At 39.0% G+C, this 20,593-nt stretch overlaps 1 long non-coding RNA gene across 5 annotated transcripts in view; it reads left to right on the top strand.

The window, feature by feature from the left end:
- The window catches only part of LOC126946336 (uncharacterized), a 30,445-nt gene extending 19,981 nt beyond the window's left edge, over positions 1-10,464 (top strand). For 4 of the 5 annotated variants that reach the window (XR_007722632.1, XR_007722633.1, XR_007722630.1 and 1 more), the window contains 3 exons: positions 190-357; positions 1,728-1,891; positions 2,986-10,464. This is a non-coding gene — a long non-coding RNA (uncharacterized LOC126946336). The remainder of the gene's footprint in view (positions 1-189; positions 358-1,727; positions 1,892-2,985) is intronic. The other variant, XR_007722634.1, reaches the window with a different exon arrangement.
- Positions 10,465-20,593: the final 10,129 nt, after the last annotated feature.

Here is a 20,593-nt window from a genome sequence, read left to right as displayed (position 1 = left end):
GGTTGTATTCATCATTATTCTGCGTATGATTTCGTAAAGACAGCTTCCTAATTTACCTGGGAAGCAAGTGGGTGTGAGATTGGTTAAATTGATGATGTAAAGAGGGTAGCAGGTTGCATGTGTTCGGGTATTTAGAGTGGGACTATAACGTGTGGCAGAGGCTTACAGCTAAATTGTTCTTTCTTTTAGGAGAACATGGACAACTGTCACATCAGTGACATTGATCACATGGGCAAATCATTCTGTTCCATCTGGTCCCCAAAGTCTCTCTTAAAGCCTTACAGAAGAACTTTGCCAGTCATTTACATACTTCGGGATGGCTTGGGATGCCATGGGATATAATACGACAAGTGAGAGGTGTGTCTTTTTATGCTATGGTTGCTGATTGATGGAAGCTGCATAAATACAAATGGACTAAAAATGGCACAAAGTTATCTGTCATCAGGCAGGAGCTAAAGAACCAGGACCCTACATTCTCTAGGTCAGTGTTGGGAGAGGCTGATTAGCGAGTGAGGATTGGCAGATAAAGGTGACCATTCAGTGCAATAAATCCTGATCGTATAGGCTTTGCCCAGCATTCTTCATAAATAGTGGGTACCTATAAATTTCATGAAATATTTTCATGGGTAAGAACTCTCAAAATGTTATAATTGACTAGAAAGCTCTGTAGATTTAGAAATAGAGAAAGTTACTAACAAATTGTTAGAAAGCCTAGGAACTAGAAAGCTAAGTTGAGAGTTATCTAGGAAGATCTATCTATTGTACTCAGAATCTTTAGATAAATTCTCCTAGGGCCAGTAGCCTATGTAAATTTTCTTTTTCTTTTTTTTGTTTTTTTTTTTTGGTATTTTAGCTGCAATGTTAAACAACCTATGTGAATTTTCTTATTGTGAGAATATTTGCCTTCCAGAGTGACTCACCTTTATCTCAAAGAGCAGTATTATGAGTTTTGGAAATGCTGCTCTGTGGCTGTGTTTTGTTAGTCCTGAGCCAGGAGACTTAAATAAAGCAAACTTGAGGTGGTCCTAAAACATTGAAGTGAGCCTTAAACATTGGAAATACCTTATGTTTTTTCCTCTCATAATTATTATTTTTGTGATCTCAGTTACTAATCATTTAAAGGGACTCCTAGCTGATTGGCACTTAAAACAGGATTGTAGTTTTTTTTTTTTGAGATGGAGTTTTGCTCTGGTTGCCCAGCCTGGAGTGCAGTGGTGCAATCTCAGCTCACTGCAACCTCTGCCTCCCGAGTTCAAACGATTCTCCTGCCTCAGCCTCCTAAGTAGCTGGGATTACAGGCATGCGCCACCACACTGGGCTAATTTTGTATTTTTAGTAGAGACAGTGTTTCTCCATGTTGGTCAGGCTGGTCTCAAACTCCTGACCTCAGGTGATCTGCCCACCTCAACCTCCCAAAGTGCTGGGATTATAGGCGTGAACCACCGCGCCCGGCAGTTCTAGTCTTTAAGGTATAAGGCTATGACTGGTGGTGGTGTCTCTAGTGACTCATCAAGTGATATTTGGCAAGACATTTTCCCATTTATTCCAGTTTCCTGTTCTGTTGAATGAGGAAATTTTCTCTCTAAAGACCTTAAAGTTTTGACTTTGTAGGTTTCAAAGTTCTGTGGAAACGTTTTCTGTTGCTTATTAATTTCAATCTTACATAACTCTAGCACAGTACTCAATACTTACGGCATTTACATGGTTTATCTCATGTGTTTTTATAGCTCTTCATTGTTCCTATCTGCCAAATCATTACACTTCCTACAAGCAGTGCAGAGAACTGAGTCTTCAGCAGGTCCAAGAAATTTGAACACATTGAAGGAGGTCAGCCTTCCTACCTGAAGATCAACATGCTTGGCACTCTAGCACTTTAGGATAGCCGAATGAAGTAAGTTGTTGGTGTTGCAGTCCTGTGAAGATCACTTCAGAACTATTAATAACAGCTGTTTTTTGGGAGCTGGTGTTGGATGTGGTGTGTTGGTCTAATGTGAAGTGGGGCTAAATGTGAGATGGAAAGATCACCTGTCTTCCGTATTACTAAGTTCACTGAAGCAACTCAAAGACATTATGGTCTTCTTACCAGTTGTATCATAGAAGAATCTAGCCTTTGCTTGTGTGTTCTGTGTCTTCACTGTATACGTCCTCTGTCGTTCTTAGAGCCTTAAACATTGAGAAGCTTAAAACACCATTTCTGCTTTCTGCTGAAAGGGTAACCCTTTCTCATCTCCATTTGTGAGAGACTCTGTCGTCAGTTAAGATTAGTGTAAAAAGAAGACGAAACTCTGAAGTAGCCATTATAAAAGTGTGAGAATGAAGTCAGTTTTCCAAAGAGTTGGGGAAAGGTGATGCTAAAGGAGGGGATTGAGCAAGTCCTATCAAAGAGCCCTTTATGAAAATATTTAGTCATCTGTGACATCCCATTTGGCTCTTCCAGAAATCCTAGTGAATAGTTGTAACAGAATGTTAAGAGGCACACATTGTGTGTTTTAAATCCTCTGCTACTCATTAGGTATATGACCTTTGGCAACTTAAAGTCTCTGATTAGACTTGCCTGTTTGTGAGGGTTAAATGAAATCATGTATGTAAAGTGCTCACCTATTGCAGTGCCTGGCACATGGCAAGTAAAAGGTAAGCCAAGAAGACTCATAAATTCATTTCCCACAATATAAGTGACCACTAGCACTATCAGGTAGCAGGCAGAGTTGGCATGCTTTGGTTCTACATAAGAAATCCCTAAGGTAAAAGTTTGTAAATAGAAGAGCATCTGTGTTGGTGTTGGTGGTTGTTATAATTATTATTATTGTAGTAGTATAAATAGTATTGGTAGTAACAATAGTTTAATATAATTACTAATGACACTTTTTGATTTTTTTTTATCTTTCTGTGATGCTTTTCATACTTCTTGTGCCCCTCACTGTATCTTGTCTCTTCTACTACTTACTTTCTCTGAATGTCTGCCTTTGCTTATCTCTTGCACTCAAGTGTGTATTTCTTTGTCTCTTTCTTCCTTGTCTTTGCTCTTTGTTCTCTATCTAAAGTGTGTCTTACCCATTTCCATCTTTCTCTTGCTAATTTCTTTCGTGTGTGCCTTTGCCTCATTTTCTCTTTTTGTTCACAAGACTGGTCTGTGCCTTATCTTAGACGTATCTCTCATTTTTCCTTTTGTTGCTGTTTCTCTTTGCTCTCCTAGATGTGGCTCTTCTTTCACGCTTTATTTCATGTCTCCTTTTTGGGTCACATGTGTGTGCTTTTTGTCCTTCTGTTGTTCTGTCTACTTCTCCTTTCTCTGCCTACCTCTCTTTTCTCTTTGTGAACTGTGATTATTTGTTACCCCTTCCCCTTCTTGTTCGTTTTAAATTTCACCTTTTTTCTGAGTCTGGCCTCCTTTCTGCTGTTTCTACTTTTTATCTCACATTTCTCATTTCTACATTTCCTTTCTGCCTCTCTTGGGCTATTTTCTCTCTTTTTCCTCCCCTGTGTGCCTCAGCATCTCTTGCTGTTTGTGATTTTCTATTTCAGTATTAATCTCTGTTGGCTTGTGTTTCTTCTCTGCTTCTTCCCTTTCTACTCACCTTTGAGTATTTCAGCCTCTTCATGAATCTATCTCCCTCTCTTTGATTTCATGTAATCTTCTCTCCTTAAATATTTCTTTGCATATGTGGGCTTGTGTACGTGTGTGTGTCATGTGTGGCAGAGGGGCTTCTTAAGCCCTGCCTGATAGGTGCAGAACGTCGGCTATCAGAATGAGCATTGTGGAGCGGTTCCTTATGCCAGGCTGCCATGTGAGATGATCCAAGACCAAAACAAGGCCCTAGAGTCTAGACTGCAGTAAAACCCAATACTCAAGTAGGACAGAAGGTGGAAGGCTCATATGGATAAAAGGCCCAAAGTAGAAGACAGATGGTTTGAGACTCGAGACCCGAGGACTAAGATGGAAAGCCCATGTTCCAAGATAGATAGAAGCCTCAGGCCTGAAACGAACAAAAGCCTCAAGAGCCAAGAAAACAGGGTGGTCTGAATTGGACAGAAGGCCTGAGTTGGATGGAAGTCTCAAGTCTTGAGTTTGAAGTCTTAAGACCTGGGACAGGACACATGGAAGGCCTAAGAACTGAGACTTGTGACACAAGGCCAAAGACCTAAGATTAGCCCGGGGTTGTAGTTGGAAGACCTACAACCCAAGGATGGAAGGCCTCTGTCACAAACCCTACCTATATGGATAGAGGACCCAAGTGAAACAGATATCTCAAGACTAAAGGCCGGAATCTGGAGGTCCATGACCTAGAACCCAGGAAGGATGGAAGCTTGAAGACCTGGGGAAATCCCAAGATGAGAACCCTAAACCCCACCTCTTTTCTATTGTTTACACTTCTTACTCTTACATATTTCCAGTTCTCCTGTTTCTCTTTAAGCCTGATTCTTTTGAGATGTACTTTTTGATGTTGCCAGTTACCTTAAAGGAACATATCTTTAGATTGACAGTATTATGCCTGGGCCAGTCTTGAGCCAGCTTTAAATCACAGCTTTTACCTATTTGTTAGGCTTTAGTGTTTTGTAAACTTCTGTTTCTATTCACATCTACTCCACTTGAGAGAGACACCAGAATCCAGTCAGTATCTAATCTGGATTTTGTTATTCCCCTCAGGAGCAAACATTCATATAGGTGATACTGTATTTCAGTCCTCTCTTTTAACCCCAGAATCCCTAGACTGAGAAGATAAAATGGTCAGGTTGTTGGGGAAAAAAAAGTGCCAGGCCCTCTAGAGAAAAATGTGAAGAGATGCTGCAGGCCAATGAGAAGAATTAGACAAGAAATACACAGATGTGCCAGACTTCTGAGAAGCACCTGCCAGCAACAGCTTCCTTCTTTGAGCTTAGGTGAGCAGGATTCTGGGGTTTGGGATTTCTAGTGATGGTTATGGAAAGGATGACTGGGCCTGGGACAAAGTGAGTTCCCAAGGGGACAGCCTGAACTCCCTGCTCATAGTAGTGGCCAAATAATTTGGTGGACTGTGCCAGCCCTACTCCTGGGTTTAATACCCATCTCTAGGCTTAAAGACAAGAGAACCTGGGACTATTGAGCACATTTAATACTTTCCTTGATTTTTTTCCTTCCTGTTTATGTGGGAAGTTGATTTCAATGACTGATAATGTATATGAAAGCACCGTAAAACGTAAGAGAAAAACCAAGGCGTGCTCCTTAATAGTGCATTGGCAATCGTGCATAGTTAACATTTGAAAGTGCATTGGAAATTGTGAAGCATTATGTAAATCGGGGTCCACAGTTTTTCTGTAAGGGGTCAAAATCATAAATACTTTAGACTGTGGGCCATACGGTTTCTGTTACATATTTGTTTTTTAAACAACCTTTTTATAAGGTCAAAATCATTCTTAGTTTTTGAGCCAATTGGATTTGGCCTGCTGTTCATAGCTTACTATCCCCATTCAGAGAAAATGTCTGAATGCTACTAATTTCCTTTTCTGTGCCTGTCCCTGTGCTAGGCACTCAAAATGCAACGATGATTCACATGTAGGTGACCTGAAGAAAAATAGTGAATGTGCTTTGTAAACTATAAAGCACTTGTATTCTACTGTGATTAACATTGTGGATACAAAGGAGCAAGCATAAAAAAGTGCTCTTTCAAAAGGATATAGTACTATGCAGACACAAAGAATTGTTTGATAAATGAATAAATTATATGTGTATTTGAGGCCAATTTGTGTTTGCTGCTCTGGTAATTTTGAGTAAAAATGCAGTATTCCAGGTATCAGAAACGAAAACACATGGAAACTGCTTTTAAACTTTAAAGTATACTGAATACATAAGGGACTCAGCTTATTGTGGTCACCTATAATGTGCCAGATACCATGCTGGGCACTAGAGCTACCAAAGGGGAAAAAAATACTCTCATAGAACAAAAAATTTCAGAAAGGTGCACATTAAAGTGCTTTGTAAACTAAAGCACAATACAAATGTCAATGGGCTACATATTTATGAATGAATGAATGAATGAATGAAATTAACTGCCTCTCACATACCAGCTATTGTTTTGGGTACTGTGAAATACAAGATTAATTCTCCTATAATAAGAGGAAAGTTTATCCTCTAGACTGTTCAGATGTAAGGAATGAGATATTGCTTAATTTTAAACAATCAAGACTTTACTGGTGAGGTTAAGTTAAATTACTACCGGTACATTTTCCCGGGTAACCGGGAAGGAGATAGTATAGGAAATGAAGTAATAGAAGTGAGGTCCAGACCAAAAGTCACTTAATTAAGTTTGCGAATGTGCTTTCTAAATTATAAAGCACTTGTAAATGTGAAAAATTCTATGCTTTCTATATGAATAAAACTTTCTGTAAGATAGGTACTGTCTCTACAAAATTCTCATTGTATACTTAAACCACAATGAGAAGGGTTCTATACGTAGTTATACAAACCAAGGGTTTAAATACCTGTTAAATGGATCAATTTTGATTGTCTACTGTGTGAACTCATTGTTAAAGGCACTGAAAATTTATCATATTTCATTTACCCACAGCCAAAGATAAGGCAATACCTATGTTAGCATTTTGTGAACTCTAAGGCACCATATAAATGTAACTGTTGATTTTCTTACTTGGTGCTGAGCACTAGGTTTATACAATTGTATGATAGTTATTATATTGTGCAAATAAAGTAGGAAAATTTGAGTAACAATGATTAACTTTTGAATACGCATATGCAAGGGATTGGTTGTCTGAAGAATGCCACTATAGTAGTTATCTATTGTGTGCCAATCTCATTGCTAGGCATTGGGGATGCAAAGATAAACCATCTTTATTGTGTCCTGGGTAGCAGAAGAAAATATGTGTAAAATCAATTTATAATTTCTAAACTGCCACCCATATATAAGCAGTATCTGCTGAATGATCATTGATTACTCATATCCTTAGAGATAACAACTGGGGGCACAAACATTTATTATATTGAACCTACAACAGAGACCTTTGTGTAGATTTACAAAGCCTACAGTTCTATACAAATAGGAATGAACTATTGGCTTACTGAATGGTGATTACGTTTTGATTTACAAAGCCTACAGTTCTATACAGATAGGAATGAACTATTGGCTTACTGAATGGTGATTACTTTCTGTGGGGCTCGGAACTACATGCCCTAGGATATAAAAAAATGATGTCATCATTATAGAGTGCTCACAGAAGGAAATGAAGTAATAGGTGTGAGATCCAGACCAAAAGTCACTTAAGTTTATTCAGTGATGAAAACATGGGACAAATGGACTAGTATAAGGCAGTATACTAAGCTAAGTAGAGAGATAAAGTCCTGTCCAGAAGATATGTGCTCCCTGGCCTGATTGAAGAGACGGAAAATTTTTGCAAAAAACAAGGTGTTGTGGTCTTCCATTCAGTTTCTTAAGTGCTGATGATAGAAGTGAATTAGACCCACCTTGGTCTGGCTTATAGACAGTAAAGGAGTAAATAAATACAGACAGTAAATAAATGCCTCAGGTTTACAGACAGTAAATTTACAGACAGTAAATAAATGCCTCAGGTTTGCTTTTTGATTCATTTGATAAACAAAGCATCTTTTATGTGGAATGTACCATTCTGGGTCCTGAGGATGACAGAGGTGAGGGCATTAGACCATTGACAGCTGAAGATAGAAGAACATCTTTAGTTTGATTGTGTAAATAATATTTCAGTGCCTATTCTCTGCAACGTACTATGCTTGGTAAATTAGTAAATTAAATAGGTCTGGTCCAGAAGACACACTCAATTGCCTTTGAGATTTAAAAATAAAGAAAAAAGAAAGAAAAAGGCAAGTTTCTTTCAAAACAGAGACATTTTTCCTAGTTTCAGGAATCCCCCAAATCACTTGCTCATTGGCTTAGTTTGAAGCCAGGAGACTGATAAAAGGGCTCAGGGTTTGTTCTTTAATTTATTAAGCAAACATTCTGCTTTTATTACAGTTACATGGTTCAAGATGAAACAACTAGTTTTAAAGGTATTTGCTCATTGGTCTGGCTTAGAGACAGGAAGACATTTGAGCAATACAAAAAATTCTTTCCCATTTACCATATTTAGTAAAAATTTATTAAAACGGAATAAAGTGCTGTTCTTAAGTGCTTGAAAGACCTAAACCAAAGTGCACTTTATGTCATTTATCTTATGGTGGAAACACAGGAACACATTCTCTAAGAGACTGTGTTTCTTTAGTTGAGAGGAAACTTCATTGAGTGGCTGTGATATGTTCGATACTAAGGAAAAACTAAATAGATCACCTTTGACATGCTCTGTAGAGTGGGAATAAGAGAGGGCTTTTTATTTTTTCATTCATATGAATATTGATGAAGATGATACTAAATGCTAAATGAAATATATCTGCTCCAAAAGTCATTTATTTTGACTTGGAGATGCAACAAAAACACAATAAATGGAATGAAGTGATACTCTTCATCAAACAGAAGTGACTGTTATATCAACCATTGTGTTAAATCCTAGACAGAAAACAAAAAAGATCATGACTAAAAGACACTTGCTTATTAACTGGCTTGGAAAGTAGAATATAGGAGAAAGGTTACTGTTTTTTTTTTTTTTTCATGTATTCATTCATTCTACAAATATATTTGGGTGCCAGTAGGTACTTGGTATAAGGTTTTTGGCCCCAGAGACATGGGAAAAAAAATGTATGCCTTCCCAGAGAATGCCTAATACTTTCCTTTTGGCTTGTTTTCTTGTTAGGGGCATGGCTTAGTCCCTAAATAACATTGTGTGGTTTACTTCCTACTCCATATCTCTTCTACCACTCTGGCCACTACAATAAGCAGGTAGCTGGGTTTTGTAGTGAGCTTGCTCCTTTAAGTCGAAGGAACTCTCCTTATAATAGACACTTCATTTTCCTAGCCCATCCCTCATGAAAAATGACTGACCACTGCTGGGCAGCAGGAGGGATGATGACTAATTCCCAAACCCCAGTCTCATTGGTACCAGCCTTGGGGAACCACCCATACTTGAGCCACAGTTGGTTTTGAAGTGCATTTACAAGGTTTGTCTATTTTCAGTTATTTACTTTTTACGTGCTGACACATACATACACTGCCTAAATAGATCTCTTTCAGAAACAATCCTCAGCTAACGCATAGCAAAATGGAGATGGAGACATGATTTCTCATGCAACAGCTTCTCAATTTATACCTTAGAAATGTCCTCCTTTTTATCAAATCTACTCAAGAGGGGCTTTTTATAGTAGAATAATAACAGTGGATGAAAACAGCTTAACATTTTACCATGCTTAAGTTTTAAGAATAAAATAAAAATTGGAAATAATTGGCCAAAATTGAAAGGAAATTTTTTTTTTTTTTTTTAATATCTCTAAATGTAGGCCTGGCTGGGCTTTGACCTTTTCCATTTTAAATCACTCACAGAGGGTGGGACAGGAGGAAGAGTGAAGGAAAAGGTCAAACCTGTTTTAAGGGCAGCCTGCCTTTGTTCTGAATTGGCCTTAAGAACATTACCAGCTCCAGGTCTAAAGTGTTTAGTTTCATGCAGTTCCAATAACTGATCATTGTTGAGATGAGGACAAAATCCTTTGTCCTCACTAGTTTGCTTTATATTTTTGAAAAGTAATTATTTTTGTCCAAGTGCTTATCAACTAAACCTTGTGTTAGGTAAGAATGGAATTTATTAAGTGAATCAGTGTGACCCCTCTTGTCATAAGATTATCTTAAAGCTGAAGCCAAAATATGCTTCAAAAGAAGAGGACTTTATTGTTCATTGTAGTTCATACATACTTTCAAAGCATCTAAACTGTAGTTTCCATGGCAAGTCAATTACATCCATAAGTGGAGAAGGAAACAGATAAATGTCAAAGTATGATTGGTCGAGGGAGCAAGGTTGAAGATAATCTGGGGTTGAAATTTTCTAGCTTTCATTCTGTACATTTTTAGTTAGACATCAGATTTGAAATATTAATGTTTGTCTTTTAATGTGTGGTATCAGCTGGACTCAGTAACACCCCTTTCTTCAGGTGGGGATGGGGAATGCATTATTGGAAAATGGAAAGAAGAAAGTAACTAAAAGCCTTCCTTTCACAGTTTCTGGCATCACTACCACTACTGATTAAACAAGAATGAGAACATTTTATCATCATCTGCTTTATTCACATAAATGAAGTGATGAATCTGCTTTTATGCAGACACAAGGAATTAAGTGGCTTCGTCATTGCCCTTCTACCTCAAAGAGAATTTATCCCAAAATGCTAAGATAAATGGAAGACTCCTGAACTTGTGAACTGATGTGAAATGCAGAATCTCTTTTGAGTCTTTGCTGTTTTGAAGATTGAAAAATACTGTTCAGCATGGGTGACCACCAAAAAGTAATCTTAAGCCATCTAGATGTCACAATTGAAACAAACTGGGGAGTTGGGTTGCTATTGTAAAATAAAATATACTGCTTTGAAAACTTTGTATTTTGATGTGACAATTTCTAACTCACTGTCCCTAACCACACTGATTACCCTAAGTTCTTCATTTCTTTTTTTTTCTTTTTTTTTTGAAGATGGAGTCTCGCTTTGTTGCCCAGGCTGGAGTGCAGTGGTGCCATCTTGGCACACTGTAACCTCTGCCTCCTGGGTTCAAGCAGTTCTGCCTCAGCCTCACCAGTAGCTGGGATTACAGTTCTGAGCCACTATGCCTGGCTAATTGTTGTATTTTTAGTAGAGACGGGGTTTCGCCATCTTGGCCAGGCTGGTCACGAATTCCTGACTTCAAGTGATCCACCTGCCTCGGCCTCCCAAAGTTCTGGGATTACAGGTGGGAGCCACCGTGCCCAGCCTCATTTCTTTCTTTTTTAAAACTACCTTAACCACCCAGTGCGGGTAAATGATTTTGAGTCTCATTTCTTATAGCGTCAATTGTTTTGGTCAAGGCTACTGAGAAGCAGAAACCCAATAAAAAATGTGAGAAGCAAAAAACTATTGAGGACCAAAAGTGGGAGAGGAGCAGGGTATAAATAAACTAAGTCTGTGGGAATTAAGCATTTATGAAAGAGGCCCATACCCTGAGTAGGTGAAAGGACCCTCAGTGTTTCTAGAATTCGGAATGATCAAATACCCAAACATTAGATTGGTGACTATAGGCAAATGAACCAGCACAGTATTATTATTATATTTTTGAGACGGAGTCTGTCTCACTCCAGGCTGGAGTGCGGCGGCGTGATCGGCTCACTGCAACCTCTGCCACCCGGATTCAAGCAATTCTGCCTCAGCCTCCTGAATATCTGGGATTACAGGCATGTACCATCACACCGGGCTAATTTTTGTATTTTTAGTAGAGACAGGGTTTCACCATTTTGGCCAGGCTGGTCTCTCAACTCTTGACCTCAAATGATCCACCCACCTTGGCCTCCCAAAGTGCTGGGATTACAGGCATAAGTCACCGCGGCCAGTCCCCAGCACAGTATTCTATAGGCAAGAGTTCCTACTGCTTTGTTGGAAATTAAACTGGAAACTATGGTTTTTTTTTTTTTTTTTTTTGACAGTCTTGCTTAGCCACCCAGGCTGGAGTGCAGTGGTGTGATCTGGGCTCACTGCAGCCTCCATCTCCCGGGTTCAAGCGATTCTCCTGTTCCAGCCTCCTCCAGAGTAGATGGGATTACAGACACCCACTATCATGCCCGGCTAATTTTTGTATTTTACTAGAGACTGGGTTTCACCATGTTGGCCAGGCTGGTCTTGAACTCCTGACCTCAGGTGATCCACCTGCCTTGGCCTCCCAAGGTGCTAGGATTACAGGTGTGAGCCACTGCGCCCATCCCAGTACATGTACCTTCAAAACCAATGCCTGAAGAACTCTTACCTATGTGTTAACAGTTGAATTTTGTCATTATAAATGAGTAGAGTTTGAGGTGATAAAGTTGACCCCTATCCTAGGGGTTGCTTCTGAACTGGGATGGTCCTACACGGACTTTACTCTTATTTCTTTGCAAGGCTAGATGTGTAGGACAGAGGGAAAGCAGGTGAGGAGGTAAGGAGACTTCCTGAAGTTATTCCTGAGTGTCTTCTGTTCCTCTGTCCATCCCTCTTGATTCCTTCAGCCGATCCTATTCCCACAGGGGCTTACTTCAGTCCCCTTGTCATATCTGCTGTGCTTACCCTTGTGTTTGTGGTGCTTTGGTCCTCAAATTCTCTTCATTCTCTTGTAAAATTTGAAGGGAGAGGAAATGAAAAACACCATGTCTCCTGGTTAGTGAGGAAAGGTCAGACAAGGCAATTTTATAGGGGCAGTAGGAATGTTTAGAAAATGTCAAAGCACTTGATAGTATTTTTCAGCTTTTGTATTTTTTATGTGGTGAGTATGAAGTGATCACTGTATGCTTGTAGTTAGATTTGGTGCCAGCCCAACCCACATCCACAAAAACTTGTGCCTCCTATCAGTTTACTCTTTTACCCTTGGTCATGAGAAAAGGTAATGTTACTGAGGCTAGTAGACTTAGGCAAGCATCTATCATTCAAATTTCAAAGTGGAATAATTTAAATGGGGTCTAAAATTTAGCCAGCCATTCTATTCACTGTGAATGGATAGGCAGGAAGTGTGCTAGTCATAGGTTCAACTTCTGACAAAGGTGGAGGTAGCAAGGAAAACCAGTTGAAGGACCTAAGTACCTTTCCTATGAATTATAGCAAATGGAGCACCAAGGCAATTTACATGGTAGCTGAGGACTCATTTGAATAGGTCTCAAAATTTAAACCCCACTCAGCTATATTGTTTCCATTGGCTTGATAAAGGTGAACTTTTGAGGGGTTCTTGTTGTTAGTATTTCCTGGGTCTGCCACAGTCTTTCTCCCAGTACCAGCTTTCCCAGTGATGAGCTTCCTTTTACCCACTCCAGTTTCTCTTCCCTGTGTACTCTGGATCAAAATTATAACTCCTTTCTAGAGTGCTAGAACAAAAGCTGGCATCACTTGAGGACCTAAGGAAAGGAGAGCAAAGGGAGAGTAGAATGCAAAGTAGAATGGGAAAGAAAGTTGGATTTGAGCAGCCTTGCAGGTAGTCAACTACTTAGGCAGAACCTATACCTTTTTGGGAACTCTGTGGTAAGGAAAAAAGTTCATAAGCAGACTTTGCAGGCAGGATTTTAAAAAATCTTAGAAAGACTCGTATTATATAGAAGAAGAATGTCAAAGGTTGGGTGGCTTGTGAGGGATGAGCTTTGAGTGGACCCTACTTTATAATATTCCATGAAGAAATGATTAGATATATCCCAAAGACATAGAGAGACCCTTCCCCTTGTAGCCTTTTTCTTTCTGTTTTTTTTTTTCTTTTTTTTCCTTGCTAATGAATTATTCTGAAAGTATCCCAGGAAATGCAATGACAATGAGAATGGTGGAACAGATGTGGGTTCTATCTGGCAGTGGGCTATATTGTCTTCCTCCCCACCCCCAGAGGACATTTGGCTGAAGTACCAGAGTCCAAGAAATGTCTTGTTACTAGGCAGATAGTCTCATCTGCATAGTGTGGTGGTTTTACTCCCTCACTTCAATTCCACTGTATTTTATTTTGTTTCGCTGCATGATTGTGTTAGCTGTGTAATTCCCATTGGACCAATTAGAATTGTGTATCTAAATGCACAAAATAAAGATGAGGCACCTGAAACCCAGAGAAAATAACTCGCTCAATGTCACAGTGCAAAATAGCTGAAGTGACCCTAGATCCAAATTCACTTAATTTCTAAACGAATTCTTTTCTCACTGTATATTATCATAGCCTCTTTTATAACGGATACATGCTCATCAGGAAAGAGCTTGGATTATGAGTAATTTATAGTTAGAATGGCTCCTCCTAATCATAGCTAACCTCCAGTGTACTATTGTATGTCTTTATGCTCATGGGGAAATAAAGTCTTAGAGAATATCCAAAGAGAGGGATTATAGTAATTATGACTATTAGCTGGTACCTAAATGGGAGCAATGTGAACTACTTAAAGGAAGACACAGGAAGATAATTCATCTACCTCCGTTTCCTCTACCTTGGCCCTATACCTTCTAGCCCAGGGAGATAGTCAGAACCAAGTGAAAATCAGTTTTTCTTCTATTACTACAGGTCTGCTGAAACTATAAAAGTATTAATTTGCCCTCCTGTAGTTTCCCATTGTTACCTCTCTTTTTATATCCATTTTGTGACTATTACTTTTCTTTTTCTTTTCTTTTTTTTTGAAACGAAGTCTCGCTCTTTTTCCCCAGGCTGGAGTGCGATGGTGTGATCTCATCTCATTACAACCTCTGCCTCCTGGGTTCAAATGAGTCTCCTGCCTCGGCCCGCCAAGTAGTTGGGAATACAGGCGCCTGCCACCATGCCCGGTTAATTTTTTATTTTATTTTATTTTTAGTAGAGACGGGGTTTCACCATGTTGGTCAGGCTGGTCTAGAACTCCTGACCTCAGGTGATCCACCTGCCTCGGCCTTCCAAAGTGCTGGGATTACAGGCGTGAGGCACCATGCCCGGCCGGCTATTACTTTTCTACTATAAATGAAGACAAAAAGGGGCCTGGGGTAGGCAGGGGTTGGAGAACTGGGGAGCAGACAGTCTCAGCTAAACCTTTACTTGTATTTGCTCATGGCTGGAGTCCAGTCATTGTGCTCCTCCCATTGTGAGCTAGAGTACTCACAGTTGCTACTTCCTGAAGAACTGAAAAACTTGTCTGGCACAGTATCCCATAGCATTTGGATTGTGGACATAGGAGGACAGCTGATGCAACCTGAATCTGCAGGGAGATAGACCATGAGAGAGAAGGCAGGTTGTTAGAGTACCTTGCATGGTACCATCCTATAATGCCAAACCAATCTTCTCACCGTCACCTCTCATGTTTGAATAATAATTGGAAAGAGCGAGACTTAGCAGGGAATAAAGTTACTTTTGAGCTACTACTTTTACTACTTAAAAAGTGGTGAATAGATAGAAATGGATTCCAGTTGTCCTCACCATATTAAGCTGTTGCCTCCAAAAGAAAGAGAATGAACCAAGAAGAATATAGTGGCCGCTGCCTAGTATTGGCTCAACTAGATTCTGAGAGAAGGGACTTTCTGTAAAGGCTGCTACCTGGTTTTTAATACAGCAACTAGACATATATTTTGGGGTTCTAAGATAGGGTTTTTGGCTCTAAGCAGCAGATTGCTGAGAAGCAGGACATGAAGTATGGGACTTACCTGAACTATAGCCAAATGGATGTGACCGCTAATTCTTGTAGATGGCGGGCTGGCTTTCGAGAGAACCCAGAATGAATAGTAAGTCTCATTTTCAGCAGAAGAGAGTACGCTATGAGGTTCACAGAAAATAGCTCTAGTAACAATAGCCCCATTAGGCACTAGATTGGATACCAGTTCCCATAGGTAAAACAATAATATTAACTATTCTGCAAAGGCAAAGCAAAAGCTAAAGAAAATTGTGAACCAACCATGACTTCCCTTCAAAATACAGTCTGGAATCAGAAGTCCCTTTATTCCTTCCCTTTGATTTCTTGCCCTTTTCCTGCATTACTAGATAAGGAATGCAATGGCCAGAAGGAAAGGTGGATTATCTAAATTAAATAGCGAATGTTAGAGAATGTTTACATAATGGTGTTGGGTTGGGGGACATTTAGAATAGCCCCTTCAGTAGCAAGATTATGCTAAGTAAGGTACTCATCTCATCTTAAGCTATTTTTGTTGAGACAGGGACTGTGCACAGCTCCCTCTCTAATGCCAATCGCTGCTTAATTTTCCCTCCAACGAAGTTTCTTTACCTGTTCATCTTTAGAATAAGAAATGCTGGAGGAATGGTCAGTGTTGAAGGAAATAAGCCTGTAAGGGAAGGCACAGAAGATGACATCAGGCTTTAGTATAGGTAGGCACAGAAAGACTGTGGTATCAAGCAAGAGGTCCCATATCCTAGAGGTTCAAAACAGATGTTCACTGGTAGGGAGAAAAGTGGGCAGATTTACCTGATAGGCTGATTAAACAGATACAAATGCCATTTAGATGCTTTTATAACTCTTGCCTATATTCTGATTCCTTCTCACCTTAGTGTTTATAGCTTTTGCCCCATCAACTGTTTTCTCTGTACATTTCCTAATAAAATATCTGAAACACCCCAATCTCATTTTTATAGAGCTAAACTTATATGTAATTAGAGCTGTCTCGTGCCTGTGTGGTGTGATTTCATACAAGAAGGCCTTCTTTCCCAAGCCTATATTTGCCCTCCTTGGTAGCTGATGTCTGAAATTCCGTTATCTGGAGATGAATCTTTGGTTCTACAATAAGTGATAAAGCAGGGACTAGTTTATTTTTGTACCTAACAAAAGTACCTTTCTCATAGTAGAAAATGTCTGTTAAATTTTTTTGAATTATATTTAAACTTCAGAACCCTCTAGGAAAGAAAACAAGACTTCCATTTCACACTTAAGGCAAGATCAGCTAATACCATAATATGGGTGGTTGCCACAGTTTCTTTTTTCCAACTCGTGGAAACTTTCATTCATTAATCACAGCATTGATTCCCGTTAAGCCTAGTAAGGAAAAAACTGCTCGTTGCCCACCAAAATACTCCCATTCTTGCTTGATGTGTGACTGCCAAACTTGACTACATTTTTCAGCTTCTTTTGCAGTTCTGCATAGCCAAATGATTGTTATAATCAATAAAATGTGAGTAGAGATGATGTGTGCCATTTCCACGCCTGGGTCCTAAGACACAGGGTATGCTCTCCTTTCCATACTTTCTCCCACCAGCTTTAACTCAGATGTAATGGCTACCCAGTTTCAGTCATACAGATGGGAGTGGTTCCCTATGAGATGAAAGTACAGTGACTTGGAAGGAAATCAAGTCCCTGAATGACTAAGAAACAGAATTCCCTCTCTGATTTGAACTTTTTACATTGATACTGTCATGTAAGAAATAATTAACATTCTTTCTCTTTAATCCATTGAATTGTTGATTCTCTTTCCTATAGTAACCAATTTTTATTCTCATAACTAATTCAACTGGATGCATCCCCAGAATCCTTCACGTAGCATTTCAGGTGACTGCTACTGATAATTTAGAGTTGGCATGCAAGATAAAATTTATTTACCATCCTAGCACTAAAGGGATAAATCACTGACAGCAGATCCTATTTTGAAAGCTGATTATGAAGAAGCTAGAGAATAGGCCTTCAGTCTCTGAGAAGAAGGAGGACCATACACAAGGGAGTAGATATTAAAAGAGACTGAGACAATACAGACCAATCTTACAGTCTTTATAACCTTCCCTTAGGCCTGCTCTGTGGTTCACAATACAGGTAGAAAAGATGTGCTCAGAGAAATTAGGGCCAACCAAGTGGCCGGAGGGAAAAGAATGTCTTACATGAAATAGTTTCCCTTGGTGGCAATGCTAGGGAGGGAGAAGATAGATAATGAAAAAAAAAAAAAAAAATCAAAAGAACTATCCAGCACCAGCTTAGGAAGAAAGCATAGGTCTTGCAAACAAGTCAGAACACTGTCTAAGAATTTGCTATGTTAATTTTTTTTCTTCCAACTTTTATTTTAGGTTCAAGGGGTACTTTTGCAGCAAAAGCCAATGGGTAAATTTCCATGGGTAAGTTGTGTGTCATGGGGTTTGATGTCCAAATGATTTCATTACACTAGCAGTGAGCATAGTACCTGATAGGTAGTTTTTTTGATCCTCACTCTCCTCCCATCCTTTGTTAATCTTTTAACATCTTTGGAAAATAAGAATTGGCACTAGCTTATGCATTCCGGTAGCACATCTACATAAAACCAGTGAGGGGGCCTCATGATATCAAGATAGTGGACTTAAAAGAAATGGGATACATACTATTCATCTTGTTTAGTCCCTTTGTGTTTGTTTTTCAGTGTCCTAGAGTGGATATTAAGCAAGCTGAGAGTAATTTGAGTACCACTTTATTCTGTAGTAGAGTTACCTAGAAAACATAGGGGTTGAGGGCATATAATCATGTACCCCATATCTGTGAAAATGGACAGTAAGAAGTGGTAAACATTGTTAGGGCCAGGGATCCACTGGGAAATTTGGATAAAGAGAAATGTAAATTTCGTATTTTCTACTCATAGGCCATTTTACCATTAGCAGTAATATCTAAATACTAAAAACAGTAATTATAGTCATAGGAAATCTTGGGAACTAAAAGTCAACATAAGGATGTATTATAATTTTCCTAGACTTAACACCCATTCTTTTGGTATACTGACAGTCCCTAATGAGGACACAAGCCATTGGTTTAAAATAGGCATTGCTTGTCACAACCAAATTCCTCATTTATGTCCATGTCTGATTTAACTAAGTTCCTCTGGCTTCATATCTATATAGCCTTTCCAACCAGTGGAAGTGTCAACATTCCCACCATCAGCTATTTCCTCTATAACGTCATTTACCTTTGATTTGAATTTCATTTCCAGCATCGTGCCTTTTAGTTTCTTTCTTGAGCTTCCATCTTTTATTGGCCAATTCCCTCTTTCATTATACATTTTTGTTAAATGTCACTTGGGTTTATCACTGGGAGACAAAGAGGCAACATAAACACATGATTTGTTCTCTGCACATATACTGAATAGATGATAAGTGACCAGTCACCAAAGACTGAAAGAAGTGATGTGATTCATAATTTTTTTTTTTTTTTTTTTTTTTTTTTTTTTTGAGACGGAGTCTCGCTCTGCCGCCCAGGCTGGAGTGCTGTGGCCGGATCTCAGCTCACTGCAAGCTCCGCCTCCCGGGTTCCCGCCATTCTCCTGCCTCAGCCTCCCGAGTAGCTGGGACCACAGGCGCCGCCACCTCGCCCGGCTAATTTTTTGTGTTTTTAGTAGAGACGGGGTTTCGCCGTGTTAGCCAGGATGGTCTCGATCTCCTGACCTTGTGATCCGCCCGTCTCGGCCTCCCAAAGTGCTGGGATTACAGGCTTGAGCCACCGCGCCCGGCCGATGTGATTCATAATTGATCATGATTCACATCTGTTAGTTATATAGTAATTTACATACTGAAAACCTAGCAGTGGAATTTGTACTTTATTTAGTATCACAGTCAACATACCATGGTAACTGAAATTTAAACTGTGTTGTTGGGGTACTTGTATTATTTAAGTAAACCATGGTGCAAAGTGAGGAATATCTGAGTCTTTACTATTTGCTTTGAATATTGACCACTTCAGTATGTTTGTGAATATATATGTGAAATTGTTTTTTTTAAACAGTGAGATGTCAATTATAGGCTCTCATGTTTGCTGTTTAAAGTAGATATTCGATAGAGTATAATTACATGTAGATTTCAATAGATGGCCCTATCTATAATGCACTGTCATATACTACATAGCTGTGGAGTAAACAAAAAAAGCTATTTTGGTGTTTCAGGGATGTCAAGGACAGTGTCTTCAAGGGGAATTCTGTAGCTTTGTACATAAAGAAACCCAGTTACACCAAAACACTCATTGTCTATCAGACCTTCTGGGATTGATCCTCTTCAAGATAGCAAGAAAAATTACTAAGCCAAATACAATTTTGAATTGCCAATCAGAAATACAGTCACAAATTGGATAAATCTTGTCATGGTGGTCTTTTAAACCTTACTTACAGTTTTTTTGTTTTGTTTTGTTTTTTTTGTTTTTTTCTTTTTGTGAGTTTAGATCAATAACAGGACTTAGAGGCTTTTACCTTCAAAGGAAAGTGACCTCATGTTCCCAATGACTATGGCCTCTTGAGAGGAAGTATGCCTAATAACTAAAAGCAAATACTCTAGGGCATCATGGCCCAATATATTAGCTATTAGCCATATATGACTATTGAGTACTTAAAATGTGGCTAGTCCAAATTGAGATATATTGTAAGTGTAAAATACATACTGAATTTATGAATTGATTTTTATAATTATCATGTTAAAATAATATTATTTTGATACAGTAGTTTAAATTACATATATTATTAAACTTTCAAAAATAAAACAAATAGGAGTTGGAAAGCTATGGTTTACCACCTGTTTTTGTTTGTCCCACAAGCTAATAATGGTTTTTCCATCTCTAAATGCTTAAAATTTTTAAAGAATATTTTATTACATGCAAAAATTATATGAAATTTAAATGTCAGTTTCCATACATAGTACTTATTGGGAAAGTACCATGTTCATTCGTTTTCATATTGTCTATGGCTGTTTTTGTGCTATAATGGCACTGCTGAGTAGTTGTGACAGATAGCATATGGAATACAAAGTCTATACCAGTTATTCTCACCTCGGGGCAATTTTGCCTCCTATGGGACATCTAGAAATGTCTGGAAAATGTTTTGGTTGTCACAACTGAGAATAAGATGTTATTGGCACCTAGGGAGTAGAAGTCAGGGATGCTGTTAAATACCCTACAGTGAAAAGGAAAGCACTCCACAATAAAGAATTATCTGGCCCAAAATATGAGTACTGTTGAGGTTGAGAAACCCTAGCCTAATCTACTTACTCTCTGGCCCTTTGAGGAAAGAAATTTCTAACCTCTTGTCTAAAAACAAGTCATTTTGGTTGGGTGCCTTGGGTCATGCCTGTAGTACCAGCATTTTGGGAGGCTGAGGCAG

The sequence above is a fragment of the Macaca thibetana genome, chromosome X (assembly GCF_024542745.1).
Source record: "Macaca thibetana thibetana isolate TM-01 chromosome X, ASM2454274v1, whole genome shotgun sequence".
NCBI classification, from domain to species: domain Eukaryota; kingdom Metazoa; phylum Chordata; class Mammalia; order Primates; family Cercopithecidae; genus Macaca; species Macaca thibetana.
Note: the sequence above shows the minus strand (reverse complement) of the source record. Positions and strands in the feature narration are given on the sequence as shown.